At 48.6% G+C, this 23,234-nt stretch overlaps 1 protein-coding gene and 1 long non-coding RNA gene across 4 annotated transcripts in view; one reads left to right on the top strand and one right to left on the bottom strand.

The window, feature by feature from the left end:
* Positions 1–23,234, bottom strand: part of RIMBP2 (RIMS binding protein 2) — a 339,298-nt gene that overhangs the window by 220,566 nt on the left and 95,498 nt on the right. The gene's annotated exons all lie outside the window — the stretch shown is intronic.
* On the top strand, positions 12,108–21,682 carry LOC108581175. 3 transcript variants are annotated; one of them, XR_004176255.1, is made up of 4 exons: positions 12,108–12,128; positions 12,377–12,479; positions 12,636–12,754; positions 21,610–21,682. It is a non-coding gene; the product is annotated as an uncharacterized LOC108581175 (long non-coding RNA). The 3 variants fall into 3 exon arrangements; XR_004176253.1 differs by lacking the exon at positions 21,610–21,682 and adding an exon at positions 13,364–13,532; XR_004176254.1 differs by lacking the exon at positions 21,610–21,682 and adding an exon at positions 13,418–13,532.

Below are 23,234 nucleotides of genomic sequence, written 5' to 3' on the forward strand. Positions count from 1 at the left end.
TTCTTAAGACAGAATGCTCCTGACTGAAATCAGCCAGAAGCCCCCTTATCCAGTAGCTCATCTGAAAACTCGTTTAACTGAAAGCTCCAAGGGATCACCAAGCTGCTACAATGCTGCTTCTTCCAAGTGTAGGGATGATAACAGCTTCCTGCTGTTGCTAGACCCTGTATGCATCACTACTTACTGGTTCTCTTAACCTGCCCACACCTCTATAAGTTGTCCCTTGTAGCTGTCTCCAACCCCTAGCTGAGTGCACCCTTCATTTCCTGCCAGGGTCCTAACTGCACATTATCTGCAAGTCCACGCTCAACTCTCAGTGGGCATTTCTACACTGTCAGGAGAGCAGGCATGTTTGGGATTCAGGATTTGGTGAACACTCTTACTGCCAAGGCTAATTCTCTATGTGATTTAACCAACCAGAAGGACGATCAGTCAAGATCACAAGCTAAAACTGAGTCAGTCCAGGCTGCCGGAGCTCTCACCTGAGTGAAATCAGACAAACTATATCAACTGGCTGCTCACCCACCCTGGGGACGGGGTCAAAGTGGGCAGGCCAAAAAAGAGAAAAGCAAACACAGCTGGCGAATGTGATTATCTTTTACTTCTCGTTGGATTGGCAGCCTCTGGGTTGTGGTACATCCATCATGTTGAAAGCCAGCTACATCCATGGATTAAAAATTAATTTACTGCCCAGCCTGGCTTCCAGCTTGATGCCTTAATTAAGTTTGTTATTACAGTAGTGCTGAGCTCCGAGGCATCATTTAGCCCAGTCTAGAGACCTCAGTGTTTGGGGAGAGGTTTATGAGCTCTGTAATGCAATTATCTTCCAGCACACACAGAACGCTTATCTCCAAAGTCACTCTGAATTCATCCCAGGTTCTTTGTGCATATGTAACTAGGAAGAGAGTTATTGATCTACTTCTTCAAAGACATGCTCAACGGTCTTGAATCTCAAAAGACAGGAGAATTTGATCCTATTGCTGGGAAAGACACTGTTTGGAGGAGCACATTAATTTAATTAAACATTTAATTGAGCAGCTACTATATATATGTTCAGTATGCACATAAGTGTGACATAATCCCTGTAGAAGCTTTCAGCGAACCTTTTAACTAAACGGAATGTCAATGAGAAGGAATAAAGAGACAGCTCCTTATCACACCCTCCGCAGCCTCTGCCAAGAAAGGTCTCCAGACATTTTTCTTTCTTTAAGAAATATTTGGGCCCAGCGTGGTGGCTCATGCCTGTAATCCCAGCACTTTGGGAGGCCGAGGCGGGTGGATCACGAGGTCAGGAGTTCAAGACCAGCCTGGCCAAGATGGTGAAACCCCGTCTCTACCAAAAATACAAAAAAATTAGCTGGGCGTGGTGGCACGCGCCTGTAATCCCAGTTACTCCGGAGGCTGAGGCAGAGAATTGCTTAAACCTGGAGGGGCAGAGGTTGCAGGGAGCCAGGATCGCGCCACTGCACTCCAGCCTGGGCGACAGAGCAAGACTCCGTCTCAAAAAAAAAAAAAAAAGAAAAAGAAATATTTGGCCAGCCACAGTGGCTCACACCTGTAATCCCAGCACTTTTGGAGGACAAGGCAGGTGGATCACCTGAGGTCAGGAGTTCAAAACCAGTCTGGCCAGTATGGCAAAACTTCGTCTCTATTAAAAAATATAAAAAAAAGAAAAATGTATACAGTGCTAACTTGTGCCAGGCATATGACAAACATTAACCCATTAACCCTCATAGTAATCAGAGGAATCCTAAGGTAGGTACCCACATTGTTCACATTTTGCAGAAGACGACACAGGCACTCTGCTGCCCATCTCTCTCGATACCTAACCTACCTTAACCATTTCAGCTGAGGGCCCATCTCTCTCGACACCTAACCTACCTTAACCATTTCAGCTGAGGGCCCATCTCTCTCGACACCTAACCTACCTTAACCATTTCAGCTCTGAGGTCCCAAAGGGACATTCAGCATCATAGGTGGGGCTGGCTGTGCTCCAGACACACCCTTTGGCGTTAGGAGGATGTGTCCTTCAACGCCCTCCTTCCATCTGGAGAGGTTTCTTGCATTTCTAAGGACAGTCTGGATGGTGTGCACATGTCCCAGAAATGGGGTCACCTGTGGTGTGATAGCGCTGGGGGCTGCTTCCCCAGGGACTCCTGTAAGCATGGGATGGCTCTCACCTTGTGTGCCAGTGGCAGGGCTGCCATTGACTTCTTTTGCTTGACTTTTTTGGTAGCAAACGTGTAGTTTGATCATTGTCTGATGTGTAAGTAACAGTCATTAAAGAACTGAACAAACAGATGTAGATGGTTGCATGACAGAAGAATTCGCCAACGGTGGTTCTGTTGCACCATATTGTAATCAACAACGTTAAGAACGTGTTTCCATTTTTAATGGGATTTGGTGTTCTTTTAGCACAAACAGAGAAGTGTTATTTTGGCAGCTCAAAAATTGAATTATTACAATGATACGTTTTAGCTACGAGAACTGTAGAATTCGACCTTCAAGTGGTCTATCAGGAGTAATTTAAACACCCCCTCCTGGAAACGGAGAAGAACATACTCCTCATTTATAGAGATGAGGTTTCCAGTTGCAGCACTATTCAGTAAAGCAATACAATTTCCACTTGTCTATCTCGTAATTTTAAAACCAAAACTGGCACCATATTTCATATTCAAAATATATCAAGAAACAGTACTAATAAAAAGACAAGCAAAAGATAAACTCAAGTGGCAAATGAGCACACAAAAACATGGCCATCACTAGCCATCCAGGATACGCAGATTTAAACAATGAATTCCCATCAGATGTGCACATTTTACCAATCTGACCATCCCCAGTGTTGGCAAGGCAGGGAAGCATGCTCACCTGTACAGAGCTGGCAGGATCATCAGTCAGTTGGCCCAGCTGCTGGAAGCACTGGGAAGTCTCTGTTGAAATAGAAGTGAGCACATCCCATAACCCTACTAACTTTAACGGACTCACACTTGTACTCAAAAGGCAGGTGTAAGCACCTGCGTCCTGGAAGAGTGGAAAAAACCCAATAGAGAAATGGAAGAGGAAAATTCGTCAGCCCCAATGCATCTCAAAACACAATGCAGATCCAAAATAGAAGATGCAGAATCATGTGCCCAGTATGATATTTATGAAGAAAATTTACATAAAATCATGTTTTTATGGAGACTGACAGATGGGTAAGTGCAGGCATAAGTTACACTTGCAGTCACGAGCTGATGAACAATGTTTCCATCAAGCAGGGACACATACGCCAGGGTGGTGCCATAAGAGTAAGATTGGGAGAGAGGTGAAAGCTCCCTGTAGCCCTACAGCCTGGTGACTTCACAGCCAAGGTAACATCGTAGCACAGCGCATGACTGATGTGTGTGGTGACACTGCTGTAAACAAACCCACTGCACCGCCTGTCCTAGAAAAGCCTGGTACATATGGTCCTGCACAGTTTATCATACGTGATAGGTGATAATAAGCAACTATGTTACTGGTTTAGACATTTCACTATGCTGTACTTTTCTCATTAGAGTGTACTCCTACTTATAAAATAATAACTGTAAAACAGTCTCAGGCAGGTCTTCCAGAAAGTATCCAGAAGAAGACCTTGTCGCCCTAGGAGATGGCAGCTCCACGTGCTTTGCCCCGGAGACCTTCCAGTGGGACAGGACGTGCAGGCACAAGACAGTGATGTGATGATCCTGACACTGGGTAGCCCTAGGCTCATGTGTGCGTTTGTGTCTTCGTTTTAAGACATTTTAAAAGTGTTAAATATTAAAATGCTTTAAAATAGAAAAAAATCTTATAGAACAAGGATATAAAGAAAAGGATTTTTGTGCAGCTGTGCAATGTCTGTGTTTCAAGACAAGCGTTATTACAAGAGTCAGAAAAAAATCACAGTAAGCTAAGGTTGATTATTGAAGAAAGAAAAACAATTTTTTTAAATGGCTTTGGCTACTCAGAGCAACCTGAGTGTTCAGTGTCCATAAAGCCTACAGTCGTGGACGGGAACATCCTACGCCTTCATGTTCACTCACCACCCACTCAGTCACTCACTCACCAAAGCAACTTCAGGCCTGCACGCTCCATTCATGGTGAGTGGCCTATACAGATGCCTCTTTTCTTATCCTTTTTTTTTTTTTTTGAGATGGAGTCTCACTCTGTCGCCCAGGCTGGAGTGCAGTGGCACGATCTCGGCTCACTGCAAGCTCCACCTCCCCGGTTCACGCCATTCTCCTGCCTCAGCCTCCTGAGTAGCTGGGACTACAGGCACCCACCACCATGCCTGGCTAATTTTGTTTTTGTATTTTTAGTAGAGATGGTCTCAATCTCCTGACCTTGTGATCCGCCCGACTTGGCCTCCCAAAGTGCTGGGATTACAGGTGTGAGCCACCGCATCCAGCCTCTTTTTCTCATCTTTTATACTGCATGTTACTGTGCCTTTTCTGCAAGGTTTAGATATGTTCAGATATACGCATATTTACCATTATGTTACTGTTGCCTACAATGTCCAGCACAGTCACATCCTGCACAGGTGTGTAACCCAGGAGCAATGGGCTCCACCACACAGCCTTGGGGTGCAGTAGACTCCCCAGCTAGGTTTGTGCAAGTGCACTGCAGGGTTCACATGACGAGATCACCAGCACGCCTTTCTCAGAACTCGTCCCCATTGTTCAGGACACAGGACTGTGAAAGTATGCTTTAAAACCTGGAAAGATACAGACTATCCTAATAATATAATGGATGCTTCTGGGAGTGGAGGGTGAGTAGGTGTTGCAGTAGATTCTATAAATCAAAGAATTGAACTTTACTTGTAATGCCTGATTTATTTTTAAAGGTGGTCTGGTCTCTTCAATAAATCAATCACACGGGGAAACCGTGTTTCCAACTAAAAGAGACTAAAAAGACGTGGCTGCCAACATCATACACGAGGCGTGGCTGGATCTGGGTTCAATCAAAATGACAAGGTATTAAAAATGTTCTGGGGATAACTAAAAATTTTGAATATGGGCTGAATACCATATGCTATTGGGGAATTACTGTTAATTTTTAGGTATGATAATGGTATTGTGGCTATGCAGAAAATAATTTTATTTTTAATGATGCATGATAAAGTATTTAGTAATAAAGTGACAATATCTACAACTTTGAAATAAATACAGTGAAAAAATAGATGATGATAGACAGGCAGACAGCAAATACGACAACTTTGTGAGATGATTGCGTCTGTGCACTGTGTGGGGGTTCATTGTGCTATTCTTGCCATTTCAAGGTATGCTTTAAATTTTTCGTAAGTAAAAGCTAAAAATGGGCCAGGCACAGTGGCTCACACCTGTAATCCCAGCACTTTGGGAGGCTGAGGTGGGTGGATCATTTGAGGTCAGGAGTTCGAAACCAGCCTGACCTACATGGTAAAACCCCATCTCTACTGAAAATACAAAAAAAAAAAAAAAAAATTAACCAGGTGTGGTGGTAGGAACCTGTAGTCCCAGCTACCTGGGAAGCTAAGGCAGGAGAATTGCCTGAACCCAGGAGGCAGAGGTTGCAGTAAGCCGAGGCTGTGCCATTGCACTCCAGCCTGGGAGACAGAGTGAAACTCTATCTCAAAAAAAAACCTAAAAATGAAAGGTTAATATGTAACTTTTTGAAAGTGTGAACAACAACTGGAAGTAAATATGGTAAAAAATTTAAAAAAAAGATTGGCCCTGCCTGAGGGTCTATATGGTGGGAATTATACACAGGTGTTTTCTTGTCTGTATGTTTCTAAGAAAAAACGTTCTCCCAAATTAAAAATCACAGTCAGAACATTGCATCCTGGGATTGCCCCCTCTCACTATTATTCTACCACTAACTGCCTGGGCTAAGCCATAAAAAAGGAAGCACGGGGTTTGCAGAGAGGCACAAGCAGGATGCGTGGGAAGGGAGTCATACGTCTACGCAGCTCCCCAGTTCCACGCAAGGAGGCAGGTCTTTAGGTGGCTGTCACTGCACCAGCAGTGCAGAGGCGGGGACAACTGCAGGTTGAAGAGGCGGAAGCTGAGCCAACACGTTCCAAAAGGTATTCTGTGGAGTGTCTCTTGGGATTCACCACTTATAGCAAAACTCATACTGGCTTCCATCCAAACCTCATCTGAAAGTCTGCACTTCGTGAGCTGTAAACCACTGGAGCAAGCGGTAGAGATCATGAACTGGAGATACTCTCCAGCCTCCTCCTCACCTTCTAAATATGACCTGTGCGAGGAATTCTGCCCTGGTGCTAGAGCCTGGCTTTCACTGGAAGTCAAAAATAAAGCAAAATGTCTCAAGGCCGCAACAGTCCAAGTCACCACAACAAGCAGTTCCAATTCTTTTTTAAGACGAAATCTTGCTCTGTCGCCCAGGCTGGAGCGATCGCAGCTCATTGCAACCTTTGCCTCCTGGGTCAAGCAATTCTCCTGCCTCAGCCTCCCAAGTAGCTGGGATTACAGGCACCTGCCACCACACCCGGCTAGTTTTTGTATTTTTAGTAGAGACGGGTTTCACCATCTCAGCCAGGCTGGTCTCAAACTCCTGACCTCATGATCTACCCTCCTCGGCCTCCCAAAGTGCTGGGATTACAGGCATGAGGCATCGCCCGGCCCAGTTCAAATTCTTCAAACACAGCTTGCCCTACCAGTGAGCCTGAGGTGTAGAAAGTGTTCCTTCTTCACGTTTAATTTCTGTAAATAGTCCCAGCGAAATCCTGTAATGGCCTGGGCAGAGCACTCACTCTACCACAGACCTGGTCATCTGAAACATTCCCGTTAAGTGTTTGCTGACATTTCCTCTGGGGGAGAAAGGGCCCTACCCATGACCGCATCTGCTCACATCACAATTTAACAGGCTGATTAAGATGGTATTTAATAGATGGTACCTCCATTTGGTAGATTTCCTTGAATTCACCACACAGTTCCCTGGCTAATTGTGGCTACTTGTGCACCTGTGGGTTTCGCTCACAGGGTTTCTGCCACGTCTCCACACCCAGGACCATGTTTCCACGCACTCGGTGGGAACACACTTCTCGTTCATGGTGCTTTGATCATCTCCTGGGAGTTTCTCAGGGACAGGCATGAAAACACCGCCTCCTTAAGTCATCCTCACCGGCGACCGTTTCTCCACACTCAGCCTGAGAGCGAGTCAGACACAAATCCAACTCCCCAGCAAGGAGGAGCCCGCATTGGTCAGAAACTGCTCAGAGCGCTCAGCAAGCGGAGCCCTGGAAAACTGTTCATTCCACCAGGTTCAAGTTCCATCTCCTTTTTCTCCCACTTTTCTCTCCACGCTGACCAAGCAGAAGCGCCCATTTTTACAACCGCTTAGGTTCTGTGTTGGGTGCAAGCATCAGAAACAAAGGCCATGACTCCACCAAAAGGGGAGCTCCCAGAAGGATGTGGGAATGTGCCGGGGGCAGAGGCTTGGAGGGCCAGGTGCAGAAGGTAGGGGTTCCCCTGCAAAAGGACCTGGCAGAAGTTCCTGTCCCCCAACCTGGGAAACTTTCCACTGAAGTAAATATGCTGAAAATGTTGGGGTTTTTTTCCCTAGATTCAGCATCCTAGGAGAGCACTTCCAATCGGTCAACCTTCCATGTCTGACCCCCCAGCCCCTGCCTGGGAACCAGGGCAGGAAAAGGAAGAATATCCAGTGGAAAGAGCTGCTAGAAAATGCTTTGGTTTCTATTGTGAATGGGCAAGTTCTCCGAGCTCACAGCTGAATCAAACAACACACAACAGGACAATGGGAAACCAAGACACTCTCAGGAATAGAGGATGCTGGGCAGGAAGGCCGACGGCCCGCCACGGGGGGCTGCAGAGAGCATCCCCTGTGCACAGCCCACTGGCACTGTGGTGTTGTAGATAGCATCCCCTGTGCACAGCCCACTGGCACTGTGGTGCTGCAGAGAGCATCCCCTGTGCACAGCCCACTGGCACTGTGGTGCTGCAGAGAGCATCCCCTGGCACGGCCCACTGGCACTGTGGTGCTGCAGAGAGCATCCCCTGTGCACAGCCCACTGGCACTGTGGTGTTGTAGATAGCATCCCCTATGCACGGCCCACTGGCATTACACGTACCCTTCTGCCTACGCTGGTTTCTCTGGGCACTTCAGGGAAGTTTCAAGTTCTCAGGGCCAAAGAGACCTCAGTCCAGGCTACGTGTCCCTCTTGCAGGTCTGATCACCCACCCTATTGTCTCTCTATTGGGGAGGAGGGAAGTCTCAGCTCCCCAGAGATGAAGAGGCTTCCCCAGGCCAGGAGCTGTCGGGCTAGGACCCTCCTCCTGGGGGGAAGTGGGCAGTGGGGAGAAGCATCTCCGCCGGGGAGGGGAGGCTCAGGCTCTGTGGGGATAGAGCGCTGCCCAGGCCACTCCTCTTTAGGACTCTGGTTTGTTTTGTATGATTTTATCGTGTATCACGTGGTGCTTTGACATATATGTACATTGTGGAATGGTTAAATGTAGTTAATTAACAAGTGCATTACCTCATAGTTATTTTGTGGTGAGAGCACTTAATACCCACTCTCTTAACATTTTTTACCAATACATCATCATTAACTATGGTCAGCTTGCAGTGCAGTAGATCTCCTGAAATGCACCCTCCCGTCTAACTGTAACTACACATCCTTTAACCAGCATCTCCCCATGCCCCCCAGCACCCCAGCCTCTGGTAACCACCATTCCATTCTCTACTTCTATGAGATCAACTTCTTAGCTGCCACGTATGAGTGAGGTCACTCAGTATTTGTCTTTCTGTGCCTGGCTGATGACTTAATGGAGCATCCTCCAGGTTCATCCATGTTGTCAGAGAACAGTATGAAGGTTCCTCAAAAAATCAAAAATGGAGTGACCATGAGCCCACTATGCCACTGGCACCAACCCAAAGGAAATGAACTGAGTCTGTCGCAAAGCTGTCTGCACCCCCACATATGAACTGAGTCTGTCTCAAAGCTGTCTGCACCCCCACGTTTAGACAGCACCATTCCCACTAGCCAAGGTGTGGAATCAACCTAAGTGTGCATCGATGGATGAATGGATCAAGAAAATGTGTTCTCTACACAACGGAATGCTGTTCAGCCATTAAAAAAAAAAAAGAAAAAGAAATCTTGACACTGATGTTGGCAGGGCTCTTGATTAACCCTCCCTGGTGTTATGGTCAGAGGGACCCCGATCCACCCAGAGGAGAACTGAGCCACCCGGGGGACCTTCTCTGGTGAGGTCGGGGGTCAGGAAATGTTGGGCCTGGGTCACTTTCTTCTGTTGGATGGAAGCGGGGTGGTTCGTCAGGGTTTCCTGGAGAAACAGGACAGGATCCACACGCGCAAAGAGACTTACTTGGGGAGTTCCCTCATGTGATTACAGAGGCCAGTGAGTCCCATGACCTGCCGTCTGCAGAGCCAGGAGAGCTGATGGTGGGAATTCAGTCTGAGACTGCACGCTTGAGAACGGGAGGAGCTGACGGTATCGCTCCCAGCCCATGGCTGCAGGTCTGGGAACTGGGGTTAGGGCACTGGAGGGGGACTGGTCGAGGCCCAGAGTCCACAGGTCCGAGACCCAGGAGCTCCAGCGTCTGCGGGCAGGACAGACAGAAGTTCCAGCTCCAGCAGGGAGCAAATTCACCTCTCCCCTGCCTTTTTTTCCTGCTTGGGCCCTCGATGGATCAGAGGATGCCCTCACATTTGTGACGATTCCTTACTCAGTCCACTGATCCGAATGCTCACCTTCTCCAGAAACGGCCTCACAGGCACCCCAAAACATAGTGTGTGACCAGCTCTCTGGGCGCCCCTCAACCTAGTCAAATTGACACAAAGTCCACCATCACCGGGGAAAAATGGGAAGCCTGCTCCTCCCAGTCCCTCCCATTCTGGGGGAAAATGGGGACTCTGCTCCTCCCAGTCCCTCCCGTTCTGGAGCCTCTGGCAGTTCAGCTTCCAGGGTCCTCCCTTCATCAAGTCTTGCTCCATTTCCAGGGCTTAGAGCTACACTTTGAAGGGATGGTCTACGCCATCTCCGTGGCCCCAAAAGTCAGATAATTTTTTAAAAACCTCTCCATGCTTGTATAACACTTAATAGATTTAATAAACACTTATCTCTTTGATAAATAAAAACAAAAGTGTAAAAACTAGGTAATGTGTCCTAGCAATGTACAAGAGACTAACAAACATTTTGTGACTCATAAAAGTAATTTTCCTGCTTTAAATTCACTGTCACCTCCCCCTAGTCACACCTGCAGTGTCTCAGAAACTCGCACCCATTGGAGGCTGCTGCTGCCCAGCGTGTCCCCGGCCACTCTGCCTTCGCGTTCCCTCGTTTCTAAAGCTCTAGCAGGAAAAGCTCCCAGGCGGCTTCACCCTGAGGAGTCTCATCCAACACCTCATTCCACAGAGGAGGCCTCAGAAAGGCTGGGAGAAAGGAGCCTCTAGCCACACCGCCCAAAGCAGGCAGAGCCTGAACTCAGCCTCAGGCCACTGACACAGGCTCCAGCCTCCAGGCATCGCTGCCGGCACCACATGCAGAGCCCCCAGGTCTCCTGGAACTGTACATCCCCCCCATCCCATGGGCTCTGTCCCCACTTCCCCCTGACCCCACAGTGGGGAAGCACTGTGCCTGGCTCTCCAGGAGCCCAAGTCTCCTCCCTGATGATGACGTCCCTCCCACAAAGGATCTCTTTGAGCTGCAGCCTCCATCAGACAATACCTTGCGGAATATTTGGGGCCCTTTTGTCTTCCACTCCCACGGAAGCCATAGCAGCCAGGGTCGCTTCATTTACTCGCATCGCTGCCCCCGATCCTCGGCTGGAAGACACTGGCTGCCGGCTACCGTAAGCAGCAGACGCCACCATGCTGGCAGCGAGGCATCTCCTGCAGAGAGGATTTACCTCTGTAGCCTGGCCTAGGACCTTCAGAAGGCCTGCACAGCCTCGATTTAGGAAGCCCTTTGCCTTTAAATACACTGACTGCTTTCTCCTTCAACAGCTCGCGTCCGGCCCCAGCACACATGTGCTGTGGAGTCTTGGATTCTGGTCTGCAAGGCTCTCAGTTGTACACCTGACAAGCAGCTCAGGCCCAGCAAGCAGGACACAGAACCCATGTCCACCCACTGCCTGTTACACAATGGCTGGGGTTGAAAAAGTTCTCTGTCATGCAGGGCACCTGCAAGAGAGGACCCCAGGCCTAAGAAGTTGCTTTGCAAGTAGAAAGTTGGGGAAAACCAGCTGGCTGCGGGATTAATGCCTGAAACCGGCGCGATGCGTCCTCTGAGAAGCATGTTCTGGATAGTTAAGAAGTCAAGAGTCCCTGCCCTGAAGAGCCCATAGGGCCTGCAGGGATCTGGGCAGCAGACCCGAGTCCTCCAGAGACAGCGTGCCAGGGCACGTGTTCGGACATCACACAGCGCAGCTCAGAGTTACGCAAGGTCCCCTCTCTGGGACAGAGAGGTGGCCTCCAAGGACAGCAGCTGCTTGGACTGACCTGTGTCTGGCCCAGACTGGAGAAGAGGCCGCCACCTGTTCCCTCCATCAGCCTCACCTTCCATGGTTGAAAACAGGCCTTCAGAGGGCCTAGTGCCGCCCCGGGTGTTTCAGTTGGCCAGGGGATCTGGCTTTTGGCTTTTTCGTAAAGCATCACGTTCTCTCTCATGTATGAATATTTACTTGGCTTGGACAAGCCCTCGGGCCAGGAGTTGAAAGGTCACAGTGCATGAGCTGCTCTGCTGTGCGCAAAGCCCAATCCAGACAAAGTTTGGCCTGGCTGCTGGATTAATGAAAAGCCACCCTGGGTTTGGGGGTCCCCAGCCCAGCCCCTGGGACCACCCAGTCTGGGGTATTCTGAACAGCAACCCAAGCTAAGAGAGCACATTATGGAAAAATGGTGTTTTTTAAAATAAGTTTTAAAACACCATCTTGACAGGATGGTGAAGACCATGATGGGAAGACATCAGAGGAAACAGTGTAAATGCAAAACCGGGAGAAACCAGGAGGAGCTTGTCAAACACAGCTCTATGACTTAAACAACCGGCTTCCCTGGTAACCAAACCGTGCTGACATCACAGCAGGCTCCCCTGGATGCAGACCCTGGTACCTTATTCTGGGCTTAGACCCCATCAGGGTGAAGCAAGGTACATAGCCTGCAGGGCTGAGCTGGGATCTGTCACTTGTAATATAGGAGTCCAGATGGGTGAAACAGCTTCTCCTTTCCCTCCACCCTCCCCCAAGTCCAGAACCTCCCGGATAACCCCTGATGATTACACAGCCTCCACCTAGTCTCCAGTGCCCCGTAGTCGCCACCTGCACCAGGTTACTTAGACCCTGGGTTACCACTCACCAGCTGTTTCTCCCTGGCCTTCCCTTGGTACACATTCCCCAGCTCCCCGGCTGGCAAGGATGACTAGGTGACATTTTTGACCTCACGAATGTCCTTTGGAAAGTCGCATCTGTCAGAATCCAGGGCAAAACGAAGGCCATGCCTGGTGAGTAAGGAGGGGATGGGACGAAGGGAGAGTTGACAGCAGTGCTGGCAGGTTGCAGAGGCCAGCAAGGCGGAGGACACTGTAACTGTGGGATCTGCAACTGCCCCACTGGAGGGCCAGTGGGCAACCCATAGACACCCCTGCCACAATCTCCAGGCTCCTGCTGCGACCTCATCGGCCAAGCCACCTGGAAGCCATGGGGCAAGAGAACCTGAGTGAGGAAGTCCAGTGCGCCCAGCCCCCCACCCCACGGGCAGAGGACAGCACAGAAGCAGGTAGAGGGTGGATCTGGGAGGCAAGCAGGGAACACCTAGCACAGACTTCTCCCTTTCTTAAGATTCAGTCTCGGCCTGGCACAGTGGCTCATGCCTGTTATCCTAGCACTTTGGGAGGCCGAGCCGGGTGGATTACAAGGTCAGGAGATCGAGACCATCCTGGCCAACGTGGTGAAACCCCATCTCTACTAAAAATGCAAACATTAGCTGAGCGTGGTGGCGGGTGCCTGTGATCCCAGCTACTTGGGAGGCTGAGGCAGGAGAACCACTTGAACCTGGGAGGCGGAGGCTGCAGCAAGCCAAGATCGCACCACTGCACTCCAGCCTGGGCGACAGAGCGAGACTCTGTTAAAAAAAAAAAAAAACACAACTCAGTCTCCTTAAGAGACAACCCTCATCGGCCTTTTCCATTCTTCCCGCCTGGGATGCAGGCACGATGCCAGAAGGTGCAACAGCCACCACAGGACCCCAACGACAGCAGAGAGGGAGGGAGGCAGGGTCCTTTCAGACCTCATGCCACCCTGCAATGGTGGCCTCTGACTTTCTGCATGAGAAAAGTGAGGCCGGTCTCTGCAGGGCAGTGTTAGCAGGTTCTATCGTTACTTGCAGCTGAACGCCGTCCTACCTGATGCAACAGGCTGGCCTACACGTTATGTTTTACAGCACTTCGGACTTGGCAACACAGTTGCACGTATACTATGTGATTGGAAGCAGAAGAAATCAATGCCATTGCTCCCATTCCTTAAAGAGCACAATAAAGAAACAGAAGTTACTTACAGCCAAGGACTAACGCGAGCTGGGGCAGCACCCCCAGGAATCAGCAAAAACCAAGTGATTAATTACCAACATGGTACCCAACCTCCCTTATCCCCAGAAGAAGTTCAGTGAGCAATGTAAACAAACTGACAATGTTCCCTATGCTCTAACAACACAACGCTTCTCACACGTTAGCTATGGGAAAACTGAGGCACGGCATCAGCGAGCACTGGGGCGTAAGGAAAAAGGAACAGGCCGTTCCATACAGAACCAGTGGGAATGTTGATTCTTGGAGTCTTTCTGAGAAGCAATCTCTCAGAGGTGTAATTAAAAAGCATAGACACAGATTCTGACCCAGAGATTCCCAGAAATAGATTCCATAGAATAAAAAACACAAGAACATGTGCATGAAGATCTTTAGCATAGCGCTGACGAGGCAAAGGAAAACGGGGAAATCTTGCCGGTCTGTATAGGGACATCTTTTCATGGTGGTCAAATAAAATTATGGTGTATCCGTGCCACAGATTACAATGAAGCAATGCAAAATCACAAGTTAGAATTCTATGTGTTGACATGAAAAACGTTCATGACGCACTTTTGAGTAAAACAAGTTATCGAATACCTGTATACAAAAATATATATGTACATAAGATACATATATAAAAATATGTATATATGATACATGTATTTTATATGTACTTTGTAAAACGTTTTATAAAATATTTACATACATATTTTTGATAATTTGTGTGTCCAGTCCTCTTCAAATGTGTAGCTATGAAATGGGACAGCTTGGACAGCTCCCTGTTTGGCAGGAAATGTGCAGATGCTGAGTGTGTATTTATGTATGTGCATAAATACACGTGTATATGTGTATATATGTGTATTATGTATATATACATATGTATGTGTATTATGTATATATAATTATATAGACATAATTATGCATATATGTATAATTATGCATATATTATACTGTGTATATTATATATAATATAATGTATATATTACAATAGCACAATATATAATATACATTATATATTACATACATATATGTATATATGTACATATAATTACATATAATGTGTATATATGATATACATACCTATATACAAACATATATAGATTTTTTTTTTTTTTTGAGATGGAGTCTCACTCTGTCGCCCAGGCTGGAGTGCAGCGGCACGATCTTGGCTCACTGCAACCTCCACCTCCCGGGTTCAAGCAATTCTCCCATCTCAGCCTCCGGAGTAGCTGAGATTACAGGCGCCTGCCACCACACCTGGCTAATTTTTGTGTTTTTAGTAGAGATGGGTTTTCACCATGTTGGCCAGGCTGGTTTCGAACTCCTGGCCTCAAGTGATCCACCTGCCGCAGCCTCCCCAAAGTGCTGGGATTACAGGTGTGAGCCACTGGGCCTAGTCTATATTCTCATTTTAATAAACCAACAACCCCTGCAAGGCCTAGCTGTGGGGATACAGGTGTTTGTCTTTGATTATAGACAGGGAGAAAGGGGTGGAGGGACATGCATTGCTTACCTGGGCTATGGAATGTGATACTGTACAAGAATTAGGAGAGGAGAATTAAGAAAACCAATGCCCACTAAGTTTAAACAGCACCATTTTTCATCAACAGTGACAGGTATTTTCCTGTGGTGGTGGGCACAGGTTTCAAACCTCTGCCATCATGCTTGGAAGCCCCCCCAAGCACACCCAGACAAGCTATGTGGAGAGGTCCCTGTACGCCCCTTAGGTGCCTCCCTGACTCTCCTGCTCCGGGAGGGGACGTGATCTGGACAACAGCGTTTGCTTTCTCACCTCTGGCAGGCACCAGTCTCCCTGCCTGGCAGGAGAGTGACGCAGTTGGATGCACACACCCCCCAGCCTTTTGCATTCTTAAACCTGCATGCTGGGCTCTGTGTCCAAGAGCAAGGATGTCTCATCTTACAGATCACAACGTTCCGCCTGCACGTTTCCCATCAGACAAATGGGGAGCTGTTCACGGTGTCCCCTTTCATCCCCAGACATCTGAAGAAGACGACTAGACACATGCCACGTTCTGTCTCTGGTTTCCCGCTCTCCTCTCCTTTCTCACCCCATCTGTTCTCCCCCCATGTCTCTTTCTCTTCCTCCCCTGTCTTGCTCCCTTCTCTTCTCTCCTTATTTCTGCCTCCTCTATTTCTCTCTCCTCCTCTCAGCTTCTCTGACTGTTGCCATTTTCAGCTGGGCTCCTGGCTCGGGTCAGTGCAGAATCACCTGAGCCACTACCACAGTTGCGAATCCCTTCTTGAGGGCTTGCCGATTTCTCCTCAAACCTTCTACAAGGCAGGATTATATTTAAACCCATTTAAGACCTAAGGAAGCTGAGGTATAGAAAAAGCCGCCCAACCCATCAGCCATGTCTACTGAGTGCCCATATGTGCAGGACACCGTCCTAGGATGTCTACTGAGTGCCCGTATGTGCAGGACACCATCCTAGGAGACAATGAATGAGATAGAGGTTAAGGTACCTTCCCAATCCTGCACCTTCCCAGCTCATCAAGGCAGAGCCCAGGGCTGGCAGGAAGACGTGAATGTCCCGAGATGGGGTCAGTACAGTGTTCTGGAGTCTGTCCCAGTGACAGGAGAGCTCCTTCTACATCTCCATATGGCAGCCAGGAAAGAGCTTGGCCAGGCACAAGCAGGACCATAGGAAGAAGTCAGAGGGTGACTTTGGTTTCCAGCACAGAGGTCTGGAGAGCTCTGCCAGAGGCCTGAGCAGAAAGGAAAGATTTTCGGGGACTGCTTGTGTGGGCTGTGGATCCCCGCAACATGGCCTTGGCGTCAGCGGCTGACCTGAAGTTGGGGTGCAGGGGCCCCCTTCCTCTGCAGAGCCCCCCATGTTCCACTGATGAGAGGTTCCACCCCATCTCTCATTTTTCCAGGACCCCCAGCCTTACACCTCATGTTCTGAGAGCTTCCTGTGGGCCAGGCCTGGAGATGAGACCCTACCAGTCTCTTCTGTGTTTCACTGTCACCAACAACCCCCCCACCCCACCCCCAGGCCCGAGTTAGTGCTGCCACCTCCATCCAGCACACGAGGACGCAAAGGCTTAAACTAGAGCCCAGGCCGACACCCTGCAGCTGGGAGCTGCTGGACCAGGCTTGGGACCCTGGTCTGTCCTCATGCACATGGTGTCATCCCTGCCCTCTTGGCTCTCACTGACATTTCCTTTCCCTCCTCGCTGGAAGGAGTGAGTCACCATCTCCCTTCACCAGACTCCACTTTCTTCCTAGCACACATTGCCCTGGGGCACCAACTGAGAGTTCAATCAATGCTCTGGCCCCACGGGCCACGGCCAGCTCCAGCTCCAGGCAGAAATGACAAGTAGGTGTCACCTGACACTGGCTTTAGTTACTGCTAGAGGCTGCTTAGCAGGAGGTATTGAGAAGGGCTTGGAGGAGGCCTTTCCTTTAGCAAAGGTGGGCTGCTTCTTGTTTCAGCTGAAGCTTCAGAAAGTAACAGAGAGGGCCTTGGACTGAGTGTCTGACCTGACGCTAAGCAGCCCAGCACTTCGGTCCTCAAAGGTCCGCAGATGCACCCCAATTCTGAACTCACAGAACGCACATAAATTAGATTATTTTGGTAGAACAGGAATCGCTCAGTTGTCTGGGCTACTTGGAGATGTTGTCCAATCATTGGAAAACGTTGCATCAGTTGATTTTCAGATTTCCAGGTCTCTTTATTCTTAGAAAAATCTAACTTGGCTGGGTGTGGTGGCTCATGCCTGTAATCCCAGCACCTTGGGAGGCTGAGGTGGGAGGATCACTTGAGCCCAGGAGTTTGAGACCAGCCTGGGCAACATAGCAAAACCTCATCTTTACACACACACACACACACACACAAAATTTTTTAAATGTAAAAAAGGGGAAAAAGAAAGAAAGTCTAAGCCCCCTCCACTGCCTGAAATCGTGTGCGTTTGTGGTCTGTATGACCTGCTGTAATGTGGACTTCATTGAGGAAGGGATTTCACCTTTGCTTTCAAGCAGTATTCCCAGTACCTGAAGCTGCTCTGAAAATAGGCGCCAGAAGTTTGTTGAATAAAATAGTGGATAATTGAAGGAAAAGAAGTGTCAGGCCTGCCGTCTGGGAGACTTGAGATGGGCGGATCCACGAGGCCGGTCGAGACCATCCTGGCGAACTAGTGAAACTCCAAATCTCACTAAGAAATACTTTGCATCTTGAGGCGAGATGGCTGAGCGCCTGTAGTCCCAGCTACTCGGAGGCTGAGGCGAGGAGAATGCGTGAACCCGGGGCGGGCAGTGAGCTGAGATCGGCCACTGCACTCAGCCTGGAGCTGGAAGACTCACGTCTCAAGTCACAGATCCCCAAAGCAATTTTGCAAATGAAGAGTTAATGATGTTCTCCAGTCCCCTAGATAGCAGTTTGCTTGCCCGTAACTGTGCGTCAATGCCAGGCCTAATATGAATGTATTATCTAAATAATCATTCATACTGCATGTGATCAGCACTCAATGCCTTCCTCTCATCACATTCACTCCTGGTTTGATCAAGTCAACACAAAAAGCTCTTCCCAGAGAACATCAGATTAGAAGGTTAAACGTGTTAATTATACTTTTTTAAAGACAATGTACAGCACTGGGTATCTCGTAGGATCTTCATCTCATTCCATGGCCTGGTCCAAGGAGCCCCACAGCGGGATCCTCCTGGCCCCCTCCTCTTGGTAAAGACAAAAAGATCAGGTTCCCTTCAGTCTGAGGTTTCTTGCCCTCCCTGAAACGCCCCAGTGTTCAGCAGGTGGGGAGGGATGAGGTTCGCCACATCCAGGGGCTAGTGTGGCCGCCTCTTTGCCTAGTGCTGTGGGTGCCCAGGAGCTCTGCGGCTCTTCCTGCTCGCAGCCACACCTGAACGAGCATCCTGATGGCAGGTGAGAGGCTCCTCAGGAAGTGATTCAGGCAAAACACCTTCCTTAAAAGTGCCTAGACCAAAACATCTTTATAGCTTTGTAATGTAAATGATCTTAAAGTCAAAATTTCAACAACATAAAGCAATGTAAATGGGAGACTGTGCATGAAAAGGATGGAAAAGAGATTTTAGCTGCACCCAGTTAGGAAGAAAAGAGGAAAGAATGGATGGAGGGAGGAAGGGAGGATGAATATTTGGACCTCTACCCAGACTTTCATCACAAATGGGTCTTCATCTAAAAGCCAAAAATCAGTTAACAGCTTTATTGCTGATGGACTTTCTATGTTAAACACACACATACCCCTTACTTTGTAGCAAGCAACCTTCAAATTATGGCACCAAATAGGCAAAATTGAAGAAGTATGTTTTCCCATTATATTAGCATTCATTAATCCACTTCTTCCTTCAATTATCCAATTATTTATTCAACAAACTTCTGCGCTATTTTCAGAGCAGCTTTCCAGGTACTGGGAATACTAAGCGAGCAAAGGTGAAATCCCTTCCTCAATGAAGTCCACATTACAGCAGGTCATACAGACCACAAACGCACACGATTTCAGGCAGTGGAGGGGGCTATGCAACACCGTCACTGCTTTACAAAACAAACCTCTGGGGCTCAGTCAGAGCTTTCATTCCCTCACCTCTTCCAGGACTGAAATCATTATGCTCTTTACTGATCATGTTATTATTGATTTTTTTACTCCTTGGGAAACTGGCCCTTCAAATTCAAAGATATCTAAAACTTTGCAGTGTCCAGAGTGGAGATGACGCACGCGAGTTACCCATGCTAAATCAGGTAGCGATTTTGGAAAGCCCCCGTTCTGTAGTAAGGGGTCTGGGAGATGTTCACACAAAACAGGAAATGCACACGCATGTGTTATTCTTTCCACGGCGACTGATCAATGTGGATCTCTAATCTAGCCACAGCGTGTTGTCAAGGGGACCGCACAGACACCATGGCCCCAGGTTAAAGAGGAAGCTCTAGCTGTGCTCACGGTCCCTTATCAACCTTCTCTCCTAATCCGAAGCCCTATCGTTTGCACCGGGGAGCCGGCTGCTCTCTGCGGATGTCTGTCAGCGGCAAATGCTTCCGTTGCCTGGTTACTCTTGGAGACTGCACAGGCCCGGGGTGGACAGCCTGTCAAAGCACCTAAAGGGTCAGTAACTGAATTGTGTCAGCAAAGAGGTGGCCCTGCAGACACATGCTGTCCTTGGTGCTCTGCACCGGGAAGACAGAGGGCCCACATGGAGCAGGTGTGCGGCGCTGAACTGAAATCTGCCCACGAATACCTGGTGTGCAGACTTGACTTTATGTAGAGAAAGAGGCTCCCAGAAACCCCTGCAGCAATGGGTCGGAAAGGGCCTCCGAGGCAGTGGCTCACTCTTCTGGCCAGAGCTTCCTGCTGAGGACAATCACGTTGCCTCATCCTCTCCAGCCAAGGGATGGCCCAAGACTCAAGTGCTGCCAATTAAACAATCAGTCCCTTGAATTTAAATCGTGAGCAGAGGGACCAAGGACAAAAAAGAACCAGCGGCCAGAGCTTGTCCCTCCGTCCCCCTGTGCCCCCATCCCTCCATCCCCCCAACCCTGGGTGGGGCATCCTGCAGCTCTCCTCCTCCCTGAGGCCTGCTCCCGATCCCTGATGCTTCGCTGGCCCTCTCCATTGGTCCTTCTAGCAAATCCCCTTCCCTTTTAGGTGGCCAGCACCAGCTTCTGCTGCTTGCAACCAGAGACCTCACGTTAGTTTCCTCCAGCCACCGTGACAAAGTACGACAAGACAGGAGGCTTGAAGAACAGGCACGCACAGCCCCATAGTCCCAGGGGCCAGACGCCCAAGCTCGGGGTGTCGGCAGGGCTGGTTCCTCAGGCTGGCCGGCAGGCTCTGCCCATGCCTCTCCCCGGCTTCTGTGGTGGCTGGCATTCTTGGTATTCCGTGGCTCCTAGAAGCATCACCCCCATCCCTGCCAGTGTTCTCTGCATCCAAATCCCTGTCTGGAAGGACACCAGTCACAGTAGATTAAGACCTAATCTAATGACCTCGTTTTAAGCTGGTCACCTCTATAAAGACCTCGTCTCCAAGTAAGATCACAGTTTGAGGGTCTGGGCCTCCAACATTCTTTTTGCAGGGAACACCATTCACCCAGTAACAGACCTACCTCTGTGCCCTGCAGTCAGCCACCCCACCCGGCAGTGGGGAGCACCTGGGAACCTGCAGACCTAGACTCCAGGCCTGGGGCACCTGTGTGGCTTGAGCCTTGCGAGCCCTGTGAGCCGTCCTTGGCATGGTTATGTTAGCCGTGGGCAGGCGAGCAACCTGCCTTGAGATCTGGCTGAATGGGGAGGCCTGAAAACATGCACACACCTCTGTAAGGAGACAAAGTCACCCCTTAGTGAGGGTGGGTTCATTGTTTTACCAGCCCCCGGGAGCTGGTCATTCCCATTTGGAAAGTGACCTTAGGTGAGTTGGAAACTCTTGAGTTCAGTCGCCAGCCTCTGGAGATGGGTCTTCCGAAAGGTGAGGGTTAGGGTGATGGACTCCAGGTGGATCCTCCCCATGAGAGAAAAGCAGGGGCCCACACCATGGTCGTACATCGCCCTGCTGGCTTTTTGGGCCTAACTGTAGATATGATAATACAATGTGGGAACAGCACCAGGCCTGTGAACTCCAAGTGCATGACTAAGGAACTGATTAAAGACTGACACCAACACAGAGGAAAAGGATGGAGATTCCCAAAAACATCGGCGGAGTTCCTGGATGCAGCCACTCCTGAAGCTAGAATCTCCTCTCTTCAATTTCACCAGTCAAGAACTCCCGTTTCTGCTGAGGCTACTTTGAGCTGGTTCCCCGTCATGTAAAATCTGAAGACCGCGACACACATAATAGAATACCACGGGGCATAGCAAGCCCCAAGGCCTCTCTGAGCACACGGCTATATCAGCAGCCTCATTTATCTGTCCTGCAGAACAAAAGGAGCAAGTAAATGACATCCCAGGGCTCAAGTTCACCAAGAGGCAGGAGTGAAATGGATGATACCGAGACCTGGGTACCATAGCTGGAAGTGTGACTATTTCCTTGCCATTTCCAAAGCTCTTGCCAGACACATTTGTACTCTCCCCTTTTACTGCCCTTGCAGGTAAACCTGGAGACATCGCTGAACCCAGCCCAGTACTGAGGCCAGCAGGCCAGCATCACACACACTTTCCGACAGGCCCAGGACAGCACTAATCACTCGTTCGACTGTAACTGGCACTGAGACTTCAATATAAACAGAGCCCATTCCATGTTGACTTTAAAAAATAATAGCAGAACAAAATGAAACCAACTAAATGGAATTTAAAATACATAATTGCTTTAGTCATGAAGAGTAATGACATTAAGAGCCATTTTAACTAGACATTTCCGCACAAATAACATTAGGCCGAGACAGTTAGTCTTGGGGTCCTGACCAAAAATGAGCCCTAAGAACTTGCAGGCCTGTTTGTTTCAGGTTGGGTCCTGGGTCACAGGCACGGCCTGTGGCTGGAGCAGCCGTGAAGCCCCCACAAGGCTGCATCGGAGGTTCCAGGGAACTGAGATTCCCCAGACATCACCAGCTTTGCCATCTCTGTGCCAACTACTGAGTGACCCTCTTTCTTTAAATAAGCTTGTGTTTTACATACGTAATTATATTGAAAAAGGAAACTATATATGACAAACACAAAACTGTTGGTTAATTCACTAGTTATTTTATATATAAATTCACTAGTTATTCACTAATTGTACATATCATTCACTAGTATTTTGTATATATTAATATATATTTGATCATAGAGACGGAGTCTCACTTTGTTGCCCAGGCTGGCCCCAAACTCCTGAACTCCAGTGGTCCTCCCACCTCTGCCTCCCACAGGGCTGGGATTACAGAAATGAGCCAGTGCACCTGGCCTACTAGTTATATTTTTCCTAATAATTTTATTTTTTCCAATAAATACATGACCATAGCTAGCTAGGGTTTGTGGATTGTTTTTGTCTATTTTATTGCCTGTACAACACTCTTGGAAATATTGGGCTAGTTGGCAGACTCAGGCAATGCCTCCACTAGGCTGATAGTCACAAAATTCTCCACAAAAGGCACAGGAGACCAAATTTCTCTCTCTCTGACCCTGCTTAACGTTTACACGTAATCTCTGTTCCCAGAGCTCATGGCATCAAGTAAACAGTTCTTGCCTATCAAGCCCTGCAGGTAGGAATAACACGACTTATCTAACAGGGAAAATGAAAGAACAGATGGCATGGACGAAGGTCCGGGGACACTGGTGGGGCCATTTCCTTCTAGTATCAGTGGTTTCTTGTCTCAACAAATATTTGCCAAGCATCTGTAGTGCACAAAGTCAGGTTACTGGACTAGATACACACATACACAAATATATACAAAACTAAAGTCAACTGAATACTATTGAAGACTGAGGTAATTCCATGCTGCATTATTGAATGTAAAAAGCATATTATGATGAACACATGGCACATATTCCCCTTTAGCTTTTTCTACATGTTTCAACACTTATACAAATAGAAGCACTTTTATTTTACTTTAAGTTCTTGGATACATGTGCAGAACGTGCAGGTTTGTTACACAGGTATACATGTGCCATGGTGGTTTGCAGCACCTATCAGCCTGTCATCTAGGTTTTAAGCCCCACATGCATTAGGTATTTGCCCTAATGCTCTCCCTCCCCTTACCCCCACCCCCTGAAGTAGAAGCACATTTGCACAGATTCT

This window comes from Papio anubis, chromosome 9 (assembly GCF_008728515.1).
Source record: "Papio anubis isolate 15944 chromosome 9, Panubis1.0, whole genome shotgun sequence".
Classification (NCBI taxonomy): Eukaryota; Metazoa; Chordata; class Mammalia; order Primates; family Cercopithecidae; genus Papio; species Papio anubis.